The sequence below is a fragment of the Tubulanus polymorphus genome, chromosome 1 (genome assembly GCF_964204645.1).
Source record: "Tubulanus polymorphus chromosome 1, tnTubPoly1.2, whole genome shotgun sequence".
In the NCBI taxonomy this organism is placed as follows: domain Eukaryota; kingdom Metazoa; phylum Nemertea; class Palaeonemertea; order Tubulaniformes; family Tubulanidae; genus Tubulanus; species Tubulanus polymorphus.
The window spans coordinates 14,091,842-14,114,796 of record NC_134025.1 but is presented as its reverse complement, the minus strand read 5'-3'; the positions used below and the strand labels follow the sequence as shown (position 1 = coordinate 14,114,796).

Sequence of the window (22,955 nt, the reverse complement as noted above, 5' to 3'; positions counted from 1 at the left end):
GCTGCCATTCATTCTAATAGTGACTAAAGTGACTGAATAGCTGGTAACGTGAAAGCGCGCACATATTCAATGTACCGTTTCATTTTTAAGACAGAGATGACGCTCTGGACGAAGTTATAATTTTAGAATAATTCTTGAAATCTACGCTATTAGACAAATTTCCTGTGCGCAACGTAGATGATTTTTTGCGATATTGTTTCCATGTAAAAAAGCCCAAAGGTGAAAAATTTGTTTTTTTTTTGCCCAAAAATTTTGCAAAAAAAAAATTCTACCTACCTACCGACTCATCCTGAAAAGTTGAGTCGGTGTTGCAGCAAACAGACAATTATTTTGGGATGGCCTTATTTGAATATTTTTTCATATTATATTAAACATATTTTTTTGAAAATATAAAATAGTTTCCCTGCCGTGCCTACCTGTACCCTTCAAACTTTTAGACGTGGACCGCAAACAAATGTATATCTTTGGTCTTATTTGACTACAAAATAATTCTTTAGGAAAGATAAAATACAATATAAACTGTGGATCTTTGAAGTCACGAATTAAAAAGATTTTTCAAGCAATGCCCTTACTCCAAACAACCTCTAGCTTTCAAGGTAAACCACACTTTGCCCATGGGCAATTTATTTTAAAGCTAAGATACCCAGCTTTAAGAGTAAAGTGTGTCTTGTCAGAGGTTGTGGACATTCACTCACACCAGAACCGAGGAATCATTACTACATGTACTCTCACTGAATGAAAACACTGAATGAAAACATTGTCAAAATGTCTTATAGTTTTTAACATGCCTTAAATATCCTGACTGATTGACACGAAGGACCAAGGCAGACAGATCTTGGGTGCCTGTGTCCAATTTTATACACCACAACACCACATTTAGCGGGGTAATATTTTGTCAAACATATTAATCCAACACACATTGATTGTTTTCGTGTCACGGCTCACCAGCCGTGAGATAACATATGAACTTAGTAAGCAAACTCGTGACCTCTAATACTGGTAAGCTCAACCCCAATATAATGGAAAAAGACAAGAAAACATTTCAACATTCCGCCCGCCCAGTTTTTATCTTAGTGGTAAAATCTGAGGTTTAAGATAATCCACAGCTGTTTTTTATGGTATGTTAGCTTCTGTAGCTACATTTGAAGAGGTTGCCAAGTCTTTCAATATTCAGCCATCCTCTGTTGGTGGGTAAAACGAAGGTATACTTTTGGCCTTATTTCATAAACAAAGGTATATAAAACTAAGGTATATTTTTGGCCTTATTTGACTAAGAAATAATTCTTTGAAAAAAGATCAAATACAATATAGCTGCAATGCAGCGATAACGGGTTTCTGCCTTGCTGGGTTAAATGTCGTATTGGTTGCAAAAGATTTCACTGAAATCAGTCATTACGTACCGGAGTACCGCATTTTGTGAAGGAGCGCCGCATAGGGGTCAGCTTGTATCATGGGTCAACCCATATCATGGATATGTTGACCCATGGCTACTAAGTGCAAAGAAGTAATCTACCAAGTTTAGGAAAATAACTTCGAGAATATAGGTGATACTGTGTTTTACCATTCCCTCGTGGCAGTTGTATGAACTAATTTAAATTTAGCTGCTTAGCATACTATACCTATGTATATGTACTCACAGCAGATGTTGTAATATCTACATAATAACATGGCAGAGTTACACGCAAAAAACGGATGATACAATGAGTTGCTAGTCAGCTATGAAGTCATGAAAACCCTGGTTCTGTGGATCCTTTTAGTAACAACACTGCTATAATCAGTGTTTAAGAAATGGTTGTATTTCGAAGCTGAATAGCATTGGGTTTAGGTAATTTTACTGGAAAAAAGATATTTTTTTGTGAATTTCAAGAACCATGTATTGAAGTGTACAAATATGTTGTGGATTGAGACATGAAATAATGTTATATGGTGGTATTTCTTTGAAGATTTTATGGATTATCAGTTGAGGTTATTTTATGAATCATATGATGTATCTCATAATGAATTAAATTATCAACTAATCATGAATAAATATACGTATGAATATACATATTGTGTCGAGAATTTCAGATTGATAGTGTTTGTGGTCGGTTCACGTAGTGAATTTAAAAAATTGACAGGATTCTTTGAATGGTTATAGCTACACTATGGCACATATTGACGGCACGGCACCGCTTTGTCGAGCGCGCTGACATGATTACGGAAAGCCCACGCTCTGATTGGTTGTTTTTGGGAATGCCAGCGCTTTTGGCCTAATTATGGGGAACCACGCCATGATTGGTTGCTACTAGTCACAGTGTTGAAGTGATCAGTTCGACAAGTTTAGTCGCTTATATACGGAAATCGCTTTCGAGAAGGCAGTTTTCTTTAATTCTGACATGGATTTCATTAAATTTTGCCGATTAGTATGTCTGATGTACGAGGCTAACACGCGCTCGCGCCGCCAATGTATGGGAGTGCTGTTATTATCACTGAATGCTGACTGCGTGTATACAAACGTAATATACATACATAGCAGACACGAATGTATTATCTTGTCGCTGTGAGTTGATGAAATGAATAAAATAATGTAAGAAATATAGCTGCAAAGCAGCGATGACGGGTTTTCTGCAAAGCCATTCAGGTTGATGGGAATTGTAGTAAATTGAAATACCGATACATAGAATAAAATGCATTGACAGAACCTAATATTCAACCACTGTGTAAACGCCAAATGTGGTCCAGCTTTGAAACCGAACATAGGTACAATCAACAGATATATGAATTTATTCGACCAGGCATTTATTTTGGCATTCAAACATCATGATACTGTATTATCACCACGCTTAAAAAATGGATCTGTCCTATTAAGAACTCATCTTAAGCACCTGCTGATTCGATAGATCGAGTAAATTTACAGATATGAATCAATGAATAATGAATTGATTTGGTCTGGGTTTCCAGCTGATGTTGATTTTGTCTTTTATGGATTACAAATTCTATACTGATAAACAATTTATACTTGCAACATGTGTTTGAATATTAAACCTATTCCACTAGTTGCGTGTGTTTCCTAATAAACGGGAGAGTCACTCTTGATCTAAGTTATTAAAAAAATAATGTTCATTTAGTTATTAGTCAGGGAGCCAAACCCGTTTGACTTAACACTTCATGTTAATTTTTGGCAACGCTTACTTTCTCTTGTTAGAGTATCTGGGCTCTTCAAAAACCATTGTTGCCAACCTGACAATCTCGGTACCTGATAGCCAGCGCCCCCGAGTGGTCACTATAGGGGAATTTTTGTTAAAAATACACATTTTCAAATTATAACGTATTTTCAGAAATTCATTGGGATCATGCTCATGTACTTTTTATTAGGGAACATTGCATATTAAAGGTTGATATCTGGAAATATCTCGGCAAGATTCGTTGATATAATGAAGGAATTGGGATGATGAAACGCTATTTCCTCAAAATAGGTTTTTTTTCTCGGTTCTTCCGTATTGAATATTTCTTGCATGCAAAACTAGGGCTCGTGAAATATCAATTTTCAATGCATGAAGAACCCACCTTTAAAAATATGCGTAGTTGACAACAATGGAACGTATCATTTCCATGACAACGTACAGTAACAGAAATACATAACTGTGCTATTTGGATCATAATTATTCATTTCCCAGCTCACACACGGCGTTAAATTCAAATTTCGTATCAATTCCCATGTTTTCGAAGCTTCTCTTTTCGATTTGATACATATCAGAGCTCTTACTATATCATTTTACCCAGAAAATGCCTTCAAACCATGTTTGAACTGCCCTATTGTGAAAATGAAGCAGTGGTTGAGGCAATATATCAATGAATATCTAAAGCTGGATGTCGACTGCTATAGTAAAGAGAGCTATTTGGATTTTGAATAGTTTATTTAACATATATAATCATATTATGTTAATTATAATGATATCGTTATGAAAGTTTTTCGTTGTATCATTTCATCAGTTTAGTTTCATCATTTAGATGGAAATGAAAAATGAAACTAAAAAAAATACAAAATTTATTTGAATATATACATTTCATCAAGCTGTCCAGCTTGTCCAGATGTTGACTGTAGTAATGCAACATCAATTTCGTTACTACGGTTAAATTTAACAATTAAAACGGACAAAAGTTACGAACTGATCTTGATATTCATCATTTTCCACAAGTTGCTGTGTTAACCACACCTACTCATGTTAAGCGATAGAGTTAAGTACTTCAATTTTTGCGATATTTTTGTTAATATGAAATAGTGGTAAGCCTCCGGTAAAAGCAAGGATCTTCTTTCTTCTAAACGTATGTCTTAATATTAACTATATATTTGCAAAATTGACATATGATTTTGAACACCCAGTCCTGAATATAGCTGATTCGAAGAGAGGTGTACCTTAAACGGCCCGGTTCAACAGTTGTGTGTTAGAGTTAACTTGGAATTAAATATTATTTGCCTTTAAAGAAACCCCCTTTTGAAGCTTCTTGGGGTAATCGAGTATTGGCTGTTTGCTAGGCCTACTAGTCAAGTTGATATTCTTGCTAAAATCGTTTTCCTAGTTTCGACGTTTTGTGCAGGACAGTTTTTGGTTGGGGTGGTTTTAATGAAGTACTGCTGAAGGAAAAAGACAACCATGATAAAATGTTTGCAACAATCAGTCACCACCCAATTCTGAACAACCCGGAACATGAGAATGACTCCATATGGACAGTAATAAACAACTGCATGGCTGTATCCAAGCATCTAGACCAGCAACACACATAACATTTGATGAAGCTGCAATGGAATAACCCGGAAACACTCAAAGATGTCATCATTATGATGGGAGGATTCCATATTCAGCTAAATTTTGCTAAAGTGATGGGTGTTGGTTTCTGTATCTCAATACTCTCAAAGAAATGCTCCCATAGTTTCACATTTTCGACCATCAAAATTATTCTCGTTGGGCTTCTGTTTTCGTCAATGATACGAAGCAGTTGAAGTTTCGGCATTGCCTGTCTACGAGGCTTTTCTTAAAAGAAGTTTGTCGCGAGAGAAACAAACCAACATCATTTTAACAGTTTACCTGATGATCGAGCACTTGATCATGTGAACAAAATAGGGAAGGTTGCTGGTGGCTTAGTTGGAATCACTCAAAATACTGCCGCGTTGAATCGATGGTGTCTATCATACAATAACGGTGGGCACTTAGCAAATCAGACCAAGAAAATATTGGGAATTTCTAGTCAGTGTATATCTAGTCATAAGGAAAATGGGCCGCTGCGAGTGTTGAAAGAAAGAGAGGATGTCTAAAAGATTAGAAATGAATTAATCAAGAGTGGAATATTCGATGAGAGAGAACAGCTAGTAAACCTTTATGGCGATGTTGCTGCAGAGAAACCAAAGTTGATCAATTAGGTGCAAAGAAAATGGGTACAGTCTTGGCAAGCTCATTCAACAATAGATTACTACATCACCCTGAAAACTTCCACGATGCAATAAAGAAATTTCACTTGAAGACAATTGTATATGTAGAAAGTAAAACGAAAAGTCAAGGAACAAAGAAGAACATTCCAGTCGACTCTTGTGAAATATTGAGAAAGATGTCACTTGCTTGATGGTCGCGTAGATATTAAAGACGTTCTACAATACGAATTCACCAAATTTCCCCCATCTGTATCAACTCATGAAGGCAACATTATACCAGCAAACAAGGCACAGATAATGCAAATTTTAGTGTCTGAATCACTTGATAGTCTACGGGAGTCGGATCAAACCTGTCCCACTTGCCTTATCAAAATGCACTTGATATACGAAAATCACAAAAGCATATTTGAAAAAAAGAAATGAAGCTACCGACTGCTAGTGAATGGAAGAATTTTATGTCACATAATGAAAACAAGGAATTGCTGTCTATGTTCTTAGCACATAGCTTGATACGAACAGCTTGATACGAAGGTGACAAAACAATTGTGATATCAGGACACGACAGGAACAACGTCTTAGCTAATAAACCGGGGACTTATGATTGTTTACAGTCGACCCATGAGGAGGCAAACACTCGTATTGTACTCCATTCCATCCATGCTGCAAATTGAGGTTACCAGCGAATAGTAGTGAAGAGTCCTGACACTGGTGTTTTTCTTCTGTTGATAGCCGATCGCAACACTTTACCAGATCTATCAATGCAAACTATTAGAAAACGTCAGTTTATCCCGATTCAGAGAGTTAATAATTTAAAGCAGCCACATGCTGTGACCGGATGTGATACCACCAGCCAACTAGTAGGAATTTCTAAACGAGCAGCGTGGATGGTTTTCACGAAGCATTCCCATCTTTTGAAAAATCTTGGAGAGAACGAAACACCAACCGAGTCAACAATACTGGTAGAGAATTTCATTTCCAACCTCTACGATGAAAATACAGACACAAATTCCATCAGCATTATTCGGCTACAGAAGTTCAGGTCGAGAGCAAAAATAAATCATATACCACCAACAGCAAGCACATTAAAAAATCATATCATGAGGGCCAAAGTAATAGGGGTTTAGTTGGTTCAGGCCAAAGGTCGAACGGTCGAGCTCAAATTTTATCAGTGATAAGGGTAATTCAAAATTATGTCAATTATGTGGGATGGATAGAGATATTTCATATAGAGTAAAAAATAGGATAATGAGTAAAAATACACGTTTAAATCAAAAAAATAAACACCGTAAAATATTAAATGATATAATATATGAAAAAAGAAATATGGATGAACTTATATTATATTTAAATTGTTATGGTATTTTTTTTTTAAATGGATCAATTATCAATTTGACAAGGATATGGAATTTGATAATTATGGAACATATTGGGAATTTGATCATGTAATACCAATTTCAGAAATAAAATATAAATCTGATTTATATTCAATATTTAATTGGATAAATATTAGACCATTACAAATAAGAGAAAACAGAGTAAAAGGTAAACAGCTAGATGTTAAATTATATGATACTCAACATTTAATAAGTAATGATTTTACCCTTTAAAAAGTAAAAGGGTAAAATATAGAAACGAGTATCCGAAATGACTAACCTAGGACTTAAATAAGCTCCGCTCTTATTAACTAAAGTAGTGAGGGTTAACTAAAGTAGTGAGTTTCTATATTTCTATAATGAAAAGATAATATAAAGAAAAAATATATCTACCTAACAATGGAAGGTGGGATATATAAAATAGAAGCATCTAGTAAAATAAAATCAGATAGAAACCTATATTATATCCTACCTTATAATGAATATAGTAAACATTTTGGAAAGTATTATAATAAATATAAATGTAAAATAAATTATATAAAAAATAATATTGAAACTAAAATAGAAGATATAATAGCATCTAAATCTTATGATAAACCCTCTACATATAGTATTAAATCAAATAATTATATCCCAATTAAAACTAACGATATAAACGGTGATGAAATAATTGATAATTTTAGGATATATTGTAACGTATGTAATTTAGATTCCTTAACTTTTAACAAAGAATCTGTCTATACATGAAATATCTATGTGTCATATTAATAATGTATTACAATTAACATGTTAATCTTGTAGTAAAGATATTGATCCTGTTGATAGATATACCCATTATGAATCAAAATCACATTTAATTAATGTTTATAAAAAGTTTGGGATGATATCAATATTATATTATCCAAAGAAATGTCTCCAATATTTTTAATTTTGAAAGTGAACAACATTATATATTCTTTAAGTTATTATTTAATAAATTTATAGCTTATGCAGAAGATAACCCTGGACAAATATATAAATATGCATATGATAAAAATAAAGAGTTCACTTTTTGAAGAAGTTATTTTGGATTTATGTTTACTGGTTTTATACCTAATAATTACTTTGAAAAATTAAGAAGGAAAGCTGGATTAAGTTATTATGAAGATGAATTGGAAGATGAAATAAGATTAATAAATGTACCACATACTAAGAATATGGATATAAATAAAGAAGATTTTATAAATGTATTAGAAGAGAAATTATTATAAAACATTTATTGTATATTTTTATAAATAAACTGAAGATAAATATAATTATTATTATGAGAATAAATATTAATATCAATAATTATTCTTATTATTGATGAAAAATAGATATAATAAATAAATATATTTTTATAAATAAACTAAGGATGAATAGTGATAGAGAAAAAATGTGATTGGTTTATAAAATAATTATTCATCTTATCTTTTATATAATAAATGATATATCATATTATTTCTATAATGAAAAGATAATATAAAGAAAAAATAAATCTACCTAACAATGGAAGGTGAAATTACATCAGATATATATTATGTATTACCTAATTCTGAATATAGTAAATATTTTGGATAATACTTTAATCAATTTAAATATAAAGTAAGTAAAATAGAAGATAACATTAAAACTAAAATAGAAGATAATGTTACAACATCTACACCTAATATTAATCTAAGATTTTGTCATCCATATTTCTTTTTTCATATATTATATCATTTGATATTTTACGGTATTTATTTTTTTGATTTAAACGTGTATTTTTACTCATTATCCTATTTTTTACTCTATATGAAATATCTCTATCCATCCCACATAATTTACATAATTTAGAATTACCCTTATCACTGATAGAATTTGAGCTCGACCGTTCGACCTTTGGCCTGAACCAACTAAACCCCTATTACTGGCCAATTACCAGTGCTATATTTGGAAGTAATCACATATTCCATCGCCACCAATACCCTTACCCTCAGAATCTGGATGAATGAAAGAGGGATTAAATCTTGTCCCAAGCTTCGTTGAAGATAAGGCTGATGTTGAAAAAATCATTGAATTGAAAGGTTGTGGTTGTGTGAAAGATGAGGGTAAATGTGGATCTAGACGCTGTTCATGCAAATTGAAAGGGTTAAGATGTTTTCAGTTTATGTAAATGTTTAGGGTCTTGCTGCAATGCTTAATTCCAACTACGGTTATCAATTTCACGACATTACCAGGGATATCCAGTAAATAACAGTATCATTTGAAACGAGTATTCTTTGTACAATTGTATGTACATGATATCCATAATTTCGCCACGCGCTGAGATTTTGTAGGAAACAAACAGCATTTCTCACGTTAGATACATCATTCGGTCGTACATCCGATTTTCTTAGGGATTCGAGAGTTTTTGCCAATAAAGTATTTGAGGTAAATACATTTTCAGTAGGGCAAAACAATTTGAAGAAAACTACATTCATTGCTAAGACTATGACGTTTGTGCGTATATCTGTTTTTTTATGATTTAGGAATTTTCGACAGAATCAATTTGGATTAACGTACCCGTAATTTGATTTGATAATATTTCACCACGCAGAGATGAAAAGACAACGCTAGTGAGGGCAGATATCTGTTTTCCCTGGTTTTTTGAGAGTTTTTTTTTACAATAAACTACGTGTATGTAACACCACCTGATTTCGGTGAATATCTTTTTTCTTAACGTTTCTGGCTTGATAAAATGTATGTATTCAAATAAATTTTGTAATTTTTTTAGTGTCATTTTTCATTTCCATATTTATGAACTAAACTGATGAAATGATACAATGAAAAACTTTCATGACGATATCATTATAATTAACATAAGGTAATATGATTATAAATTTTAAATAAACTACTCAAAATCCAAATAGCTCTCTTTACTATAGCAGTCGACATCCAGCTTTGGATATTCATTGATATATTGCCTCAACCTCTGATTCTTTTTCACAATAGGGCAGTTCAAACATGGTTTGAAGGCATTTTCTGGGTAATTGTGGGTAAAATGATATAGTAAGAGCTCTGATATGCATCAAATCGAAAAGAGAAGCTTCGAAAACATGGATACGAAATTTGTGTTTTAACGCCGTGTGTGAGCGGGGGTATGTATACAGAGGGTATATACGTATACATAGGAGAACAGGTTAATTAGTATATTATATATTTAGCTAAATAGTATATTACTTCATGCCTTGCCAAACATTAATTCCTTACTCACTCACCAATTTACTAATTTAACCTGTTCTCCTCTGTATATATACCCCTGTTTTTAGTCTATAGCTCGCACCTGACGACGATCTCTAGGGTGAGATCGGAATGTCGTGTTTATTATATATTTTAGATTGCTTGAATAAATAAATTCTTTATTTTAAATTCTTTTAATCTGTAGATAGTGGGTTTTTATGTTTTTAGTATCCAACCATACTTGTTGACCAAGCGCAACAACGTTAAAAATTTAAAAAATTACCATATCTCGAACGTAACAATACTTGCTGACTATAAAGCCCAACAACGTAACAAAATCATTTAAAAAACCGTATCTCGAACGTAGCAATACTTGTTGACTATAAAGCCCAACAACGTTACAGAATCATAGAGAAACGTATCTCGAACGTAACAATACTTGTTGACTATAAGGCCCAACAACGTTACAGAATCATTAAAAAAACGTATCTCGAACGTAACAATACTTGTTGACTATAAAGCCCAACAACGTTACAAAATCATTTTAAAAAACCGTATCTCGAACGTAACAATACTTGTTGACTATAAAGCCCAACAACGTTACAAAATCATTTAGAACTTATTACTCGGAATCTCATCTTATCTAGAAAACATGTTCTACATAATATATGACAAATTACACGATGAACATAAAAACAATTACACAATCAACAAAAACCACAATACTAGACATAAGTGCTCAAATTGCTTAAGAGATCTAAGGTATATATAATATGAAAACAAAAACAGACACAGGGGTACGTGGTATTTCACAATACATGTGAAACAAGGCATTTGACATTGAAATATTGACTAATCTACTGGCACATTTGCCATCTCAATATCGCTTTAGAGGTGGTCGCGATCGTATCCAAAAAATTAATGAGCATCAAATCAATCACGACACCATTCCTTTTATTCCGAAAAGTTATGTCTTTTTAATCGATCGCAAACGGAACACAAATTTTGAATTTTCGCATCGAGAATAGAAATATCGGCTGCGGATTCCTCGGCAGAATACACAATATCTACTAAGATGCACTGATCAGTAACATGATTTGGGATTTCTTCGAAATTGAGATCCAGCTCAATCGCGCTAAAAACTGGGTAACTCACGAAGTAGCTTTGATGTGTCTAGTCGCTCCGGTTGTAAAATATCCACAGACAAATGCTCATTATCCCAGTCTAAGTTGAAAACAACGTCGATCGGTGAACTAACTATCATCGGACAATTTGCCCGGGTTCTCCACCAATTGTAACAACTAGCATTCTCAGTGCACTCGGGAACTAGCTCGTCAAAATAAATCCAAAGTCATCAATTCCATCTTGATAAAATATTTTCATATGCTTGGTCGGCTTCCGACCGCAACAACTGCTCAGTACAAACTGCCCACTAAAAGTGTGTGTCGTGTCTCTTATTCTATCCCAACTGACTCTTACATATATTTATATATTCCTGCATAGTAACAAAAACTTAGGTATGAAAAACAAAGGTGACAGACACTGAGTAGACAATTTGAGCAACAACATGCCATAAACAAAGACAGAAAGAATATTTGACTAATTACTTTACAAACACGACTAACAAATGCATCTCTTGACAAAACAACAAGTTACTATATGTATATATAGATATTGACATATCTTTATTCAACATATCTTTCTAAAAAAACTTCGTGTTTACTGTTACGCTCGCGTGAAACCGACTCAGTTGCCCAGCCTCTAACGGCCCTGCGGGCCCAATTTTCTTATAATCATGACAATGTAGTGGATGGCCCAATTGATTACTTTATTGTAACCGATTTTTCTAAATGATCAAAAGTCTTGGAAATTATTTCTACCTGATTCCTATAGAAAGTAAGTATATGCTATTAAAAAGTTATTGAACCTGATTAAGAATATCTATGATTATCCTAAAGGTTTGTCATGCACGGGATTTATGATTCGGGTGCATTACTGCTCAATAACTTTCTCTTTCCCCCATGTTCCATGATATTAAAGTATCCTTTTCTTTTTAGGTATGTTACATTGAATGTGTTTTACTCAAGCACTTATTGTAAAATGCAGAGGACACACCAAACTATTTCACTGACAGAACCCGATTTCTCGTTGATCATATTACAAATAGACTTCAGTATCCATTCGATTTAACCAACATAGAAAAGGTAACTGACCGCACCTATAATCTAAAGAGTGGAAACCAGTACTATACTGTACTCTTTGGATCTTTTGCTCACTTCTTGTACATGTAAAGACTGGAGATTGAATCTCCTTCCATGCAAGCACATGTGCTCAATATTAAGACTTATTCCAGAATTTTCATGGGAAAAACTAAGTGACGATAACAAATGTTATCCTATATTTTATCTTGATGAAAGAATTGTCAAAGATGTAAAAAATGAACTATACAAAGGTAAAGTTTCAAGGAATGTTGAATCATTAGATGTACATGTACCAGTAAGTGATCACCCGACAGACTGAGATTGAGACACATCCGTGTGAAACCTCTGAGTTGAATATCTTGCCTGCAAGAATACACTCTACCAAAACGAAAGCAACAAATTCATGTATTTCAAAATTACAAAGTTTAATTGATTACATATATTTGATTGATAATAATGAAGTCATCACTGAGTTTGATGATGGGTTGTCATCAATCATAGACCATTTGGCAGTTCATATACCAAAGGATGGCTGCTTGCCCTTGGTTCAAAAATCTTCAGAAAAAAATCTTCCACACAAACTCTCACATTAAAAAGACCCCCAAAGAAACCTGCATTTGTGCACCGTTATGGTAAGTAGGCTGACATGTTAAAGGAACATGTTGGAGTTAGTATTACCAAAGTTCAACAGCAATCTATATCTAATAACAATTTTTCGGAATATTGTGATATATCCAGTACAAGCAAAACTCATTTGAATGATGATGTCAGTACAGTGTAGCTACTCATCCCCAATAAATGGGTTGATATAGATGATGTAAGTCTGGATACAGATAATGAAACTGAACTTTTAGATGCCAGTTGGCTGAATAGCAAGCATATAGCCGCTGCTCACAATGAAAATAGAAGCTCCGTTTATTGATGGGTTCAATGAAACTATTCTTCTCAGTGAGAGATTTTGATGCTCCTGTTGCGGGGGAAGCAATACAAATCCACCTGTTGGTAATCGCTGGGTTGTTTCAACTTCGGTGGTAGTATTTCAATTTATGACTCTCTGTCTCCACGATTTCTCCACTGCGAAATCAATGTTTTTTTCCAAATTTTTCTAGGGGACCTGATGGATTAATTTCTGTTAGTTTTTTAACCCCTAAGATCAAATGGCATCATCTGACTGTGGTTTTTTGCTATTGCCAATGCTGTCTGTCTGGGCCATGATCCACATGATTTCAGTTTCCTGCAGAATTAAATGAGGAAACATTTGCATCCTTGCTTTATCGATTGTAGCATTAAAATGTTTCCACACATTCGTAGAAAGAGAAACCTAGAAAAAATGTCAAGAGTCTATATCGTGTCGTGTTATTGTACCGTAGCTGTCAAATGCACATTCAGGGTTCACAAATGATCGAATGTAGTAGTTGTAACCAATGGTTTCACTATAGTTGTGTAAAATTTTGTGTAAAAGTATGTATGCAAAAACTGTAAGATAAACTGAAATTTATAAAAATTGGTATACTTTATATACTTTCTTTCAACCCTATCAACCTGTCTTTCAATCCAACCCTATCAGAAGAGAAACAACCCTAAGTTTTACTACTGAATTCTCTTCTCTAGAACTTAAACGCTAGCACACTACAGTTGACAGGGTTCAATTAATTTCGACTTCGGAGTAGGAAATATAACTAACTAGTATTCTGACTTCGAAAATGATGTTAATTCATAATCTCAATGGTATATCTTATATTTTTAGTAGGAATAATGGATCTTAATAAACGATTAGGTATGCATGGATGCTTAATGCAAAGGCATTTATACAAAATTATTTCTGCACCTTGTTCTGCTGCTGTGCACGCTATCTATTATACTCTTGAATGTGTTTAGCAATACCGGTGATGGATTTTAATGGGAGTAAGGCATGCATGCTTAATAAAGGCTATTAAAACAAAATTTATCTTTCTGTACTATGTTCCTCGAACCACGTTCCTCTGCTGTGCACGCTATATACTCGTACTCTTGATTGTTTTGAGTCACATTTTTCATCTTGAAAAAGAATGTTCACTTCTGTTCATTCCAAATGGTCAACGCACGCACCCTTTACCACTAAAATTGTCATTTGTGTTTGTTGTTATACACATGTAGTTCCTCCAATTTGTAGCCCTTTGATATTTGACTAGATTAATTTGACAAATTAGCACTCAGTGTGTATTAATTAATGTTCATGGTTCACACAAACCAATTTTCACCATCCACATGCAACCATGAAAAATTGAATGAATTATTTTCGCATCGAAGTACTGAGTGATATTTTTATCAACAAAGTTTTTGGAAGGTCAGGATTTGTAAGTATTTACATGTATGTAAGTATTCGCTGTAAGTAAAAATTTAAAAAGACAAGCTTTGACAAACTCCAAAGCTCACGAGCTTCTATAACCCCTTCTATCCCTTGGACCCCTAGATTGGAAGAATTGGAATTAAGTCATAAACAGTGGATGATAGATGATATTTCTTTATAATGTAAAAACTCATTGCGGTTACTGAACCCAATTTATCGTGACTTCGTTACATTCTTTGGTAATGCACATCTTCACCCGTCAAGGGATTCGAACCCACTACGCTAAAGCTGTTCCCCGAACCCCTTGACCTTACGAGTCGTTGGAGTCGTTACAAGCCGACCAGAATCCAGTCGTGAGGGCATTCGTGAGGTCGAAAGGCATCACGTTAAATTCCCAAAAGCCGTATCCAGGTCCAACGTTAAACGCAGTCTTCTCCTTGTCGGTCTTCTTCAATTCTACCTGCCAATAGCCCGACTTCAAATCCAGACAGGTGAAGTACCTTGCTCCCGCGACAGACTCTATCAAATCCTCTGGTGGATGCTTGATGGTTTTCCAATTCAGGTTGCGATAATCCACACATAATCTGAGTCCTCCGTCTTTCTTTCTGACCAAGACTACGGGTGAACTATGCGGAGAATATGACTGGCGTGTAATGCCTGCCGACGCCATCATTTCTAAATGTTCCCTAGCCCCCTATTCTTACCTCCTAAATCAATGAAGGGGGTATATGCCTATAACGTTCCTTAAAGGGTACATCGTCCACTAGATTAATTTCATGTTTCAGTGTCGTAGCTCTACCATTGTCGAAATCATCCAAGGAGAATATACTCCGATACTTCCTGAGAGTATCCTGTAGCCGAATATCTGGTCGGCAGTGGCGTCCATATGATCCCACTTAAACAAGCCCAGGAACTTGTCATCCTCCCCGTGCCCTATCCTTTGTCTGAGTCTTAGTAGGGTTACCTGGTCCTTCAATACTGGCTTTACCGTCTCCACTGTTTCAGCCATACACACAGCAGTACGGACCGGAAAAGTGGCCGGACGCACACCCACATTTCTAATAAAACTACAATTCGATGACAGGATACAGGAGTTATCTTTGAAACAGTACGCACGAGCTGTAAGGTTCCTGGTAGTGACATATTCTCAGAAAAGCAAGTCATAGTCTGACCCGAATAACGACCTAATCCTCTGGCAACTCTTTTCAAAAAAACCTGCGACATAGATGGAACAGTGGCAGCAACGGTGGTACGCAGGTCAGCCACCGCTGACGTCTCCTTATTCCCATGTGAGAACGAAGAAGCTCTACCAGTAATCCTCTTGAACTGCTTCAGTAGATTAGTTCCTATCACAACATGCACCTTTCTACAGTACTCCGTGTCCGCGACGATCATAACGGGAGTAGGAATGTTAACACCACGAAATTGTATGTCAACTTCAGCGCATCCGAAATACGGCAATTCACCCCCACAAGCACTGTACAGCTGAATCGACTCATCTTCCTAGGGATACACATTAACCCCAGGGTGATTGGTTTTCAAATACCCCAACGCCATGGTCGTCACCATCTAACTACTTCCATTCAAACCTCTCTAGTCGGACGTCCATCCACCTCTATGTCTTCCTCATTTGCAGGGCCGATTAATTGTGTCCGGCCTGACTTCCGCCCTCGAGGCCAGTCTCCCGCTGGTTTCCCTGTCCCGGGCAGTCTTTCTTGAAGTGTTCAACACTTCCGCATCCAAAACAAGTATGCTGTCGCCCAGAGTATGCTGGACGGTCCCAGCCGCCTGCCTGGTTGTGTCTCGAGGATCCACGCCAAGCACCACCTTGTAGATTAGTACGACCTCGAGAGGCTGACGAAATCAAATGATTATCATCAGCCATTCCAGATTCTACACGCTGACTTAAACGTTTGAGTCCCTTCTTCATGTCCGCAATAATGTCAGTCAAAGTCTGAATTGTCTTTCCTACATCGCCTGAACCACCCGCATTAATCAGTTGAGAAGGTGCAGCAGCTCTTTTTGGCTTCTCCAGAGTGGTATCCATCCTAGGCTGCAGTTTAAACTCCTGCTCGAGCTTCCGAGCCTCTAGGACCAACTCCTGATACGTCCCCTCGTTCAACAATTGCCGCAATCCCAATTTCAGCTGTGGTCACGCCAAACCAGTCCAAAACTGAGTCTTTAATTCCTCGTCATTGATTATACCAGGCGCATGGCCGCGAATTTCCTCGATACGGCATGCCCACATGTTTACAGACTCTGTTTTGTACTGCTCTGCGGTATTGAAGTTAGCTAGTACCTGCTTCGACGTCAAAAACTCACCGAATAGCGTGTTCAGACGACTGAGCACAATGGGTACCGACAATTCAGCTCCATATTCACCTTCGAGGTTTAGCAGGCAATCTCGGTTTCTGCACTTCAATGATCGACGAGCCTGATTCAGTATCTGACAATCCGAGTAGATATCATCAGCTTGTAGTCCCAGTACCTCGCTTCTCCATTGCTGATATGTAACATCCGTTTTATTGGCTTCTCCAGAAAAAAACACTTAGTCAAAGATTTGTACCAAGTACCATACGGTTATCATCCTTCTTCTGCTCTGGAGGCTCGTACAATGTAAAGCCTCGAGGCGTAACGGCAGGCGCAAAGGGTACTTTCTCAAATTTCAACTTACGCTTTGTACCATAGACAGAACCAGACGTGAAAGGTCAGATTTTACCTCAGGAGACACTCTTCTCAGAACCATATTCCACATACCATGCTCGATCGTCCGTAGAATATCCTGAATGCAACAACCTGTCGCATAATACTTTCCTCATCTTAGGAAACAGCTTCAACAACAACCACCGCCCCATTAACCTCAACCTTGGTAACGCAAGCCAGTGGTACAGCACCCGCACTGATGAAAAGTACATAGGCATCCAAACCGTTGAGCAAGGCAGTCTCGACTATACCAAACTGCGAGAATACACGTCGGATTGTGATTACATCTAACACGTCTGGTCCCGTGAAACGCGCATACACCGCACGACCAGGCAGCGACGCTATAGCCGATAACCCGTTTTTTAAGAATTTTGAGTGGAAAAAGTACGGATTTTTTTTTCAATGATTAAGAGCTCATCTAATTCAAACGTAGAGTAGGCGAGCAGCGATGTCCTTGAATCCGTGTTACATGTATTCATCTACCAAGCTACACTTATTTTAGCTGTACACCTGGAGTGACTCCACGGATATATAATAATAATATAATAATAATAATAAGTTTATTTCTTCACTAAAGAGATACAATACAGAAATACAGTCATCACTATTACATAAAAGAAAAGTTACAGAAAGTACTTCTACACTGTAAAGCGTAGTAAAGAAAAAGGACAAAAAGGGACCCCAAAGGGGGGTATACTTTTAATGAAAAAAAGCCTAATGCCCTGGCGGAATGGATGGACATGATGTTAAACACAAGTATGATAAGTATTAATACAATCCTATTATATGTCTTTTCAAATTCCGCTTGAATATATCGATGTTGGATGCTTGCTGAAGTTCAGTTGGAAGAGAATTCCAGACTCTAATACAATTAATGTTAGGAGAAAACATCCTGATATTGGTTCTGTAATAAGGTAAACGAAATTGATTAGAGTTACGGGTGTTGTGGGAATGAAGATCAGAAATACGAATTAAACTATTGGACAATTTGACAGGCAGCAACACATGGACAGATTTATACATCAGTACAGAATTTTGGAACACATTGATGTCTTGAAGTTTGAGTTGATACGACTTTTTGAACAGTGGAGTAGTGTGTTCTAGAAAATTTACCCCACTAGCAATGCGAATAGCGCGTTTTTGAAGCAAAATAAGGGGTCGTAACCTAGTTACATAATTAGATGCCCAGACGATATTACAGTACTGTAGATACGGAAGGATGAAACCGTTGAATAACTTGATGAGCGCGGATCTAGGAAAAATACGTCGTGCTTTTCTTAATACACCAATATTTCTGCTAACAATAGAGCACAGCTTGTTTATGTGGGAGTTCCATGTTAGGCTGTCATCAATTATTACACCAAGGAATTTTGTTTCTCTGTTTCTAGTTATTGAAACATTACCCATTACAAGGTCGATATCATCAAGAATATTGATCTTTTTATGGAAAAGCATATAATTCGTTTTCAACAGATTAGCAGATAGCCTATTGGAGTTTAGCCAGTTAAACAGTTTAGTGAGCTCAACATTAGTATTTGATTGCAGTATATTCAGATCGGAATGAGAGTTAATGGCAGTAGTATCGTCAGCAAATAGTAAAAAGTTTAAATTACAAGAATAAACGATGTCATTAACAAACAAAATGAATAGCAAGGGCCCTAAGATGGAACCCTGAGGTACCCCTATAGGAATGGGACTGACATCAGATAAATAGTTCTTGAACGACACTTGCTGTAAGCGGTTAGTGAGGTAGGATTTGAACCATGAATGAGCAACCCCTCGAATTCCGTAACTATACAACTTGTCTAATAATATAGAATGATCAATAGTGTCAAATGCTTTTTTTAAATCAAGCATGATACTAACAGTAAATTTTCCATTATCTAGATTCTCAGTGATGTAATTAGTAAATGCGATTAAAGCATGTGACGTGGAGAGACCTTTTCGAAAACCGAATTGGTTACAAGAGAGAATGTTGTGTTTATCAATAAAAGAAGATAACCTGTTGCTAACAGCTTTTTCAAAAAGTTTTGAAAATGCTGGTAAAAGTGAAATGGGGCGGTAATTGGACACATTATTTATAACACCGGATTTATAAACAGGGACTACCCTAGCCATTTTGATACCCGATGGGACAATACCAGTAACAAATGAATTGTTAATTACATGCATTAACGGTTTGCAAATATGCTCGATAGACTGTTTAAAAATAAACATAGGGATTTCATCCCATCCAGATGAAGTTTTGCCTATAAACTGTGAAACAATGTCATGAATTTCTATTTCAGTAACCGGAAACATAAAGAAATTATCAGATATGTTAGTTACATGTGTTTCCCTATTGGGTTCTGGTTGCGGTACATCGCTAGCAATAGAGGAGCCTATAGTACTAAAATAATCATTAAATAGATTAGCAATAGCTTTACAATTATTTATAACAGTACCAGAGGAGTCTAATAAGGCAGATGGTAATTTTGGAGGGCCCTTCAAGGCTAAGGTCTTTTTAATGACGTTCCATGTATCCTTTACCTTGGATTTAGAAAAATCAATGCAAGAAGCGTAATACGAACGCTTTGCGAATCTGAGTAAGTGTTTAAGCTTATTATTATATATAGTATACTCAGATTTATCGTCAGAGTTACGAGATTTCAAATACTTTTTATAGAGGGAATTCTTACGTTTAATCGATATAAGAAGCCCTGGAGTTAGCCACTTATGGTTATTTTCCTTATTTCGAGCCGAGGGTTGTTCACACAATTTGAGGGGAAAGAAATGATCGAATAATTCTTTGTACATAGATAAAAACACGGTATATGAAGACTCAGGATTAGGGTCACCAAGCACTGGATCCCAGTCAGTTTTTGAAAGCGCATCACAAAATAATAAAATAGATTTTTTAGGATAATGGCGCCTGAAAAAAGAGTCTCTAGTGGGTTGACAGGTAGTAATATCAGAAAATACGAAAACAGGCAAATGATCTGAAATGTCAAAGGTGAGTAAACCCGGTACATGTTTACTCAATGGTATGTCATTTGTGAAAATATTATCTATGACTGACTGAGAGTTTTCAGTTATTCGAGTGGGTTTATCATTTAGCGGTAGAAATGATAAGGAGCACATAGAATCAAAGAAATGTTGTACTCGGGCGTCTTCGTTATAGTCAAGGAGGTTTATATTGAAGTCACCCAGTATATAAAATTTACGATTACTAATCAAAGGCCAGGATTCAAGTTTATCAATAAATGATTGGTTAAAAGAGTTGATATCAGGACCCGTCCTGTATACAACGCCTACAACTACATTCTTAATTTCAATGAATAAAGATTCATATACATTATTACAAACACATAAATCAGTAAGGATTTTATATTGAATGTTATTCTTTATATACAAACAGACACCACCACCATCATCAAGCTCATATAATAATTTCAATGATGAGTAACTGACTTTGAATCACACCAGGTGCTCAACTCAACAGTTTGCACAAAATAAAACACCTGACCACACCACCCGTGTGTACAAGAAAATAAGAATATACACAAGAGAAATCCACCCACTTGGTGAATCATAGAAAATATGCAACTAAGAACACAAAGCAAAGCAAACAAAATACTACCCTACTCCGTCACCTAAAGTATGGTATAAATCAAGCATAGTTTAAAGCACGTAAGCAACATAAGCAAACAATAAGGTATGAACACAAGTTGAGCAGACACTACACAAGATAAGCAGACACTACAGAGCACAAAGGCAGCTTACTAAAAGATTGAAAATTTGTATAAAATAAACACCACGACTAGATCGCCACGGAGTATCTGTTTTATTCGTTTTGAAAAAGATTTACTGTTTGTCATGAATTGCTGCGTCCGAATGCAGGACAAACCACAATCATCAAAAGTTTTCTTTATATATGATAACCAAAGGCTCTTAAGTGTATCCTTTAAAAACAAATTGAAAGATATTTTATAAAGTATTGAATTAAGTTTGGTTTGCTTTCAAGATACTGTTTTAAACCAAAAGTTAATCATCCTGCGTCTAACATCTTTATTCAAAGGATAAAGTCCTTGCTCTGATAATACTTCCAAGTTGCGAGAATATTTCGTCACTTTCATTAAAATTTTTACTGAAGAAGCAATGAATATTTTCTAATAAATCAAGACTTTCGTACCCCCCAGATCTCACGCCCGTATGGCTGTTGGAGCAATACACATATCAAATAATTTAAACATAACATCTATGGGCAATTTTAAACGATCGAAAACGTGGCTCTCATAGCTTTGTCGTAAAGATACTTTTTTGCCTTAGCAAAGTTACCGTTCCAATTATTTTTTACTCCGAGATAAACAAACATAATCTTCAACTCCATCTAACTCTTGATCACGAAACAAATGACAAAGTCGGTTTTCCACGACTCATGAAAAATTCGTTTAAGAATAACAAAAAGAGGATAGGTGAAAGATTTTCGCCTTGTCTTAAGCCTCTCTCAGCTGCAGCGTATTGTGACGTGCTACCATGAAATTTAAGACATGACTTTATGGAATTATACATATTTTGACCACATTAAAAAAGTTTCCATAAATACTGTTAGCTATTAATTTCCGCCATAACGTTACCCTACAAATCGAGTCGAAAGCTTTCTTAAAATCAACAAAAAAGTCTTCTTCCCTGACAAAGATACAGCTCTACGATTGTTTTAAGTGTGTCAATATGATCAATAATGGAATATTTCGATCTAAAGCCAGCCTGAGCTTCACTTATAATATTATTCGTATCTAAGAATGTTGGCACTCTTTGATTTAGGATACCTGTAAATAACTTACCAAGACAGCTAACTAGGGTATAACACCTGCATTTTATTGTATTTTATTTGCAATCTAATAAAGAACACTGGTCACAAATATGGAAATACATATGAGCAGAGATGATAATGAGATTGCCAGGGACCGGAAGAGTCCGGAGATCGAGTCGGGTCCCTGTCAAATAAAGGAATACAGTATTTTGGCGACCTATTAAGCAGTGATACATTGATGAAAACCAGCGATGAGGATATAATTGAATATAAGTGCAGAACGAGTTGGGATAAAATAAAGATTTTATGTAATGTTTGAATAGAATTATACATCAATTACAGGAAAGGAGGTGACACTTAAAATGATATTTAAGAAGGAAACAATCTATTACGAATTTGTTGTGCAAAAATACGGTATATCGAGATCCTGTGCATTGCGTAGAATTCTTACATGTCTCTCGTTTTTAAAAGGCAATAAATACATGAAGTTATCGGGCACTAGATGATGGACTAGTTTATACATAAATACCTCTATAATTATCAGGGTTAGTGGGATCACCGTTCATTTTGAGAATGGGTTAGATGACGCCTATAGACCACATGTCTGGAACATATCCTCTTTTAAGAACTAAATTGAATAATTCTTGTAATATATCAACTAAACACGGGTACTGACTAACTCTCAACAACAGTTCATTCGTGATTCCATCAATGCCTGAAGCCTTATTGTTTTTGAGTAAAGTGTGATTTAGAACTGTTTGGTTATGTTAGTTAATTACTTCATCTTAATTACTTCATCACTTCATCGGTAAAACATTAATTTCATCTGGCGATTGATTTCCTAGATCTTGCAACCCATCCAAAAGTAACTTCTCTAAATCATTATCACGTAATTTTGATTCTACACTCAGGAAAGATGTTTCGATCTAGT

The 22,955-nt window shown here is 35.5% G+C and overlaps 1 protein-coding gene across 1 annotated transcript in view; it reads left to right on the top strand.

The window, feature by feature from the left end:
• Positions 1-12,142, top strand: part of LOC141915406 (translocation protein SEC63 homolog) — an 84,540-nt gene extending 72,398 nt beyond the window's left edge. The window contains exon 20 of the mRNA XM_074806923.1: positions 12,057-12,142. The gene's annotated coding sequence lies outside the window, so the exon portion shown is untranslated. The remainder of the gene's footprint in view (positions 1-12,056) is intronic.
• Positions 12,143-22,955: the final 10,813 nt, after the last annotated feature.